Raw genomic sequence first — 6,381 nt, forward strand, 5'->3', positions numbered from 1 at the left:
GAAAGCAGACACAATGCATTTTTGTTTAGCATGTATGCAGGCATTCAGTAGCATTTTCACACAAAAAAATCATGATATACAAACAAAATGTTGCTTTTTAAAAATATTTTATTTATTATTATTTTTAAAAGAGCATAGGGTAGGGGTTTATTTATAGAAAAGTTAGCACCCCACATTCACGGCTGTGCCATTAAGTCCACACTCAAATGCAGATCCTGTGACCTCCCAACAGCCACACAAAATTGTGAGAGAGGTGCCTCTTGGTGTTCTCTGGCTTATATGTCCTTTGCCCCTCCCCCCACAGGCAGCCAAGATCTACTGATTGGGTGAGGGGTAACTGACTCCCCTCTCGACTCCTTGATTAGCATGGGAAGAAGGTGTGAATATACTTTGCTGACATAGTGGTTGGAGGACATTTCCAATTAACACTCCACCCCTTCCTCCAGCTCTTACATTCTTTCCACCAACCTTTTCTGCAAAAGTCCTTGAGCCTTGGAGCAGGTGGTAGGTGTGGAATGATCTTCCTCCCATTGTGGCAAAGCACAGAACTTTTGGGTCTCTGCATCATCTGTTCTCTATGGGCTGTTGGCCAGTTTAAGTGAAATTGCACCTACTACAAAAACACACACAGCAAGAAGCAAAAACATCTAAACAATGACTGCTATAATAAGTTAACCGGGTGTAAACACAAATGCTTGGCCAGTACTTCAGCAGGTGCATCGTTTTTCCTTCTAACAAAGAAATTGCAGTGACTTCCCACTGGGACCTATATTCTCCCCTGCCACAGGGGGTTGGCCAGGCCTACATGAACAGATGTGTATTTCACCCCTAGGAGTGGGCTTTATATCCAATCGAAAATTTGCTGGTTGTACATACACTAGACTCTCCACTATTGCACCAGCAGGAGCATCTTGTTTGGTATGTTGGTAGTAAAGCATACAGGGTCCATCGTTGAGGAGAATTATACAGGACTATTCTTCCCAAGTCATCAACATATCGCCTTTGGCACCATGGAAGCCATCCACCCAGTGGCAGGGAGTTTCCAGCTTAGTCCAAGCTTCATTTCTTCCTCTCCCATGCACACATCATGCAGTGTCCAGCTGTAGTGTTTTTCTGTCCACTTCCCATGTACAACCAATATTACTGGTAATGCCCTTTATTGTTTTGGAGACCTCTAGTGTCTGTCAGGCCAACACCTCATAGGGGGCAACCCACCTCTGACACTGGAATTTTCATTTAACAATCATATTGCTTTTGGAAGGGCTTTCTTCCATCCTCATAAGGTTCCTTCTGTGCTTAAGGCTTTTTTCTAAAACTGTGTATTTGGAAAAAAATTCCACCTTTATTCCCATAGTTATTTGTATAGTTCTCCTTCCCCCTCCCATTTAACTGCCCCCTTTTTACACATTTCTCCCTTAATAGCACCTTTAACCCACTATTCTTCTCTCTCGGGTTCTTTCTTTCCCTTTACCTACCTGTTTTCCTTCCATATTCCTGGTCCCTGCAGTTGCATCAGGATATGCACTCACTTATAAGGATTTGGTGCTAGGATCCGCAGATGAGGGAAAATATACATCCTTTGATTTTCTAAGTCTGTGTTACTTCACTTAGTATAACAGTTTCTGAATCCATCCATTTACCTGCAAATTTCACTATTTCATCTTTCTTTACTGCTGAATAGAACTCCATTGGGTAAATATACCACATTTTCATTAACCACTCATCAGTTGAGGGGCACTTAAGTTGCTTCCATTTCTTAGCTATTGTGAAAAGAGCAGCAGCAAACATGGTTGCACAATTGTCTCTACAATAGGATGAGTCCTTTGGGTATAATGCCAAGGAGTGGCATAACTGGGCCATATGGTAGATTCACTTTTAGTTTTTTAAGAGTAATCCACACTGTTTTCCATAGGGGTTGCAAGATTTTGCAGTCCCACAGGCACTGAATGAGCATTTCCTGTTCTCTACATCCTTGCCAGCTCTTGTTATCATTTGTTCTCTTGATGTTAGCTAGTCTGACTGGGGTTAAGAGGAAATCTTAAAGTGGTTTTAATTTGCCTTTTTAAGTATAAAATAAATGCCTATTAGGAACTTAATTATCTTTGTGTATTTGGATATACCAAGCTATTAACTATATAAAGATGTAAATATGACTGACTAGCTGTGACGCTTTCAGTCTTTATTTACACAAAAGTCCAGTGCTTTGAATTTAAATACTTTTAAGAGGGGAAGATTTTGAATGAATTTGTTTTTGGAGATCTTAATAATCAAAATAATCTCAGCATTTCATTTCAGACAATTCATATAAGGCAATACTAGATCAAATCCAAAAAATCTTTTTCTTCTTTGATATGACCAAATGTTAATAATCTAAAGATGGAATAATTTGTACAGTTTTGCTTCTGCTTTTATTTTTATGTGTTCCTTCTGAATCGTCTCCACTTGGCCCATGGACAATAGTGTCATAATCACAGGAATTACTTTTCTGTGGTCATTGATTTTATCTTATTTTTCAAGACAAGTTTTCGCACTGTATATGAAGTTGGCCTAAAACTCACTATGTAGCTGAGACTGGTCTACACTTTATGGGAATCTTCCCAAGTCTGCTTCCCCTTGTACAATTGTTTAAAGAAGACTCAGAGACATTTGCGGCTCTTCTGATTTGAACTTTTGTCTTTTTTATTAAGCCACCCATGACTTTCAGCATTAGGTCTGTTTGGTTTTGAAGTGAGGTTATAAATTAAAATGGCTTAGGAAGAAAAACCTTCCCGCACAGCTGTTTGAGCATTTGTGTTAGTTTTGTTCTATCCATCCCTCTGGATCCTCTACTTGTTTCTGGGTGCTTTCTGCCACGTCTTCAGGACAGGCAGGGTCTGAAAGTCTCTTCTCATATATCCTGACTGATACCTAGAAAATCCTTTTACTATTAATTCAGTCAAGATAAGATTGGCTCATTGTAACCAGAGCCTTTATGACAAGAGCTAAAGAATAATAAAACACAAGCAGAAGTAAAAATAACAGCACAAACTTGTTCTAAGTTAAAGTCCAGCTTAACTCAGTTTGACTAATGCAATTTCAAAGCAATGCATGTTTCTTTCCTTTGTTTCAATCTTTCTAGGCAAACAAAAGTATGCTAAAGCTCAGACTTTCAATTCAGTTCTGGGTGAGCTTGGAGATGGTGCCACTTTCAGATAGGCAGATCATTTCTGACTATGAGTCAGTCCTCCATTTTATCCTCTATGCCTTCTCATCATCTGGAATCTGCACTTGGCAGATATCTCAACTCTTTTTATTTCAACCTCACTCATGCCTTTCTCAGTCTTTGGTGTGCTTCAAAATGAAGGTGGATTCTTCAACTACAGCCTAACTACCTGAAAGAATGATCTTTTAATTTCTACTTTCACAGGTCTATTACCCAACTATTGTGACTGATTTTTCTTTTGTTCAGTTCATTTGAACAAATTTAGCAAGCCAATTAACTTCTTTTCATGTTTTAGCCATGTTAGTACTTTCAAATTATTTACAAAGTCCCTTTGAGCATCCTGGGTTCTTTTCAAAATTAAACAATAGGTTCTGTTTGCCTTCAGTTCATTCTCAGAGTAGAAATCAGTGACAAGTCCTCAATAGGACATTCAGGGTTATCAGATGGGCTGGTTTCTCCATACCCCCAGGAAGCAATCTTCTAGGAATCACTACCATCATTTAAAAAATCCTTTTAAGTATTTATTTTGGGTATGCATGTATGTGTGTGTGTGCATATGTATGTATGTGTGCAGGTATACACCATGGCACATGAGTGGTGGTTAGTGGATAACATGGGGAGTCAGTTCTCTCTTTCCACCATGTATGGCCTGAGGATAGAACTCAAGTTGTCATGTTTCTGGGTTAGTATCCTTATCACTGAGCCTGGTCACCACCAGTTTTTGATATGAAAAATTATTTATACTCTCCCTACATAAAATAATTTTTAACAAAACTATTTCTTCATAGCCACATTTGTCATTCTCCTGAAATTATTTTAAAAGTCACTTGTTTGTCTAGTCTATGTAGTTTGATAACACAAAACTAGCTTAATTGCAAACAGAAACTGGTAAAGAAAAAACACTCAGATTCATTAGATTTGGTTAAGTATCATAAAACTACTTTTCAACCCTTTCATACATTCTTTTCTTAAATAGGCTCTGAAGAATTTAATCCAGAGTGAATTTGTGAAAAAATGACCCTTCATTATTCACTTAAAATTATAAATAACTAAACTATGAGTAATATAAAGATTTAGCCTCCAAAGAAGCTATGTAGTTAATGAAAGTAATTTGTATCAGAATATTATTACATTTAATACATTTCATAAACAAGGGAAAACATGTCACAGTTAAATAGTTTATAAAATACTTTAAAATTATGCATACAGAAATAATTATTTAAACTGACTTCCTATGGGTATAATATGAGTAGAACAGTAATCACAGTTTGAGATCAAACTTGCCTTTCAAGAAATCATTTGGCTATTTGGGCATGCTTCTTACCACCTAGAAATTATAGCTGACTTTGGTCCATACTCTTTCTTGCTGACCTCTTCACATCACACATATTTGAAGCCAAAGTACTCATTAAAACTGTAAATTTAATCATATTATCCCTAGGCTAATTAATTTTAATGACTTTCATTAACATTTACAATAAAATGCAAGAGAAAGTTTTACACAGCTTTCAAAATCATGTATAATCTGATCCTTGCCTTAAGATAATGATCAAACTCTCTTCTCTGTAGAGAACTCTTTGTAGAGAATGTTCTTTCCTTCCAAAACATTCTTCTACCCACCATATGCATGACTGGCTCTTCTGAGATGACGTTTCTATTACTCAGAGTAAACAAACAAATTAAAATGTGTGATCCAGTTGTTTCCTTATTGTGTGCTGTGTTTCATAGAACTTCATTTGTGATCATGCATTTATTTGACCACTTAATTATTGATCATCATTTTCTGTACTAAAAGCTTCAAGAGAGCAGAAAATCTATTAATTTTATTGTAACAATGTAACATCTATCAGAGAATATTGCACATTATGATGTGAAACTTAAGTATTCTTTAAATGAATAATAAAGGAATTTATTACTAAAACTTAGTTTTACTTAAATAGAGGAAATTAGAAAAAATATAGCAGTCTAAAGACCTGATTTCATGTATAATTATAAATTTTACTACAATTAGAGAATATTGTTGAGAGAAAAATGTTAGAGCTTATCCCCTTCAAATATTTCTTGATATCAATTATTTATAAAATAAATATTATTCCCAGGTACATGTAATTCCAAATTTAGCACATATGCTGCTCAAGAAAAGAATGCATTCTTCTTAAATAAAACTGACCAGTCATATGTAAATGTCTTAAAACATTTGAGGAGAAAGGACCAGGGATGTTTTAAAAGGAGTCTGCGTGAGCAGTAGGGCTAGAGAAGACTGTAACAGACTGTAAAATCTTCAATCTAAAGCAATATGATAATGAACAATTTTTCTATGGTTAGGAGCCAATGATGCAGAAGAAAAGTTAAGCCAATGAACTGGTAACTTGTTTATGCAAAGAACATTTAACTTATAAGAAGCCTAATATTTTGGAGGAAAATAAACACAAAGAAGAAAGAATCCAAAAGCTTTTTTCTCTCTGAACATTAAATAAAAGTAGGCAACTAGGGCCTGGAGAGGTGACTCAGCACTTAAGAGCGTATACTGCTTTCCCAGAGGACACAAGTGCAATTCCCAGCACCCAAGTTGGGCAGCCCACCATCACCTGTAACTCTAGGTCCAGGGGATCTAGTGCCTTATTCTGGACTCTAAGGGTGCCTGAGTTCTTGTCCACATACTCACACAGACATACATGTGCACATAGAAGTTACAAATAATAAAAATATATCTTAAGAAGAAAAAAGTAGGCAAAAAACTATCACTATCCTCCAGTCTAATTAGCAGTATTAAGGAAGGAAGTTGTTTCCAAAAGGAGGAGAGAAGAAGAAAATAGTTATTGGCTGACACCCATAGAAGAGAGATGGAGGGAAAGACTGGAGTTTATCCATTAATAATAGGTAAGATCTGAGCTGAAGTTAACTGCCAGCCCCTATCAGGATGCTTTGAAAATAGAAAAGACGTTCTCAATGCTTGGAAGCACTATAGTTGAAAATGGGAAACTTTTTCTTGAACACAAATATCAAGTCTTATTTTAGGTATGTTTTTCCTGTGTATCCTTGTGCATATGCAAATATGCAACAGCAACACGGTTGTGATTTTGCTTTTAAAAATGATCACACTAAAGCCGAGCGTGGTGGCACACGCCTTTAATCCCAGCACTTGGGAGGCAGAGGCAGACGGATCTCTGTGAGTTCAA

The sequence above is a fragment of the Nannospalax galili genome, unplaced genomic scaffold (genome assembly GCF_000622305.1).
Source record: "Nannospalax galili isolate Female #2095 unplaced genomic scaffold, S.galili_v1.0 scaffold641, whole genome shotgun sequence".
In the NCBI taxonomy this organism is placed as follows: domain Eukaryota; kingdom Metazoa; phylum Chordata; class Mammalia; order Rodentia; family Spalacidae; genus Nannospalax; species Nannospalax galili.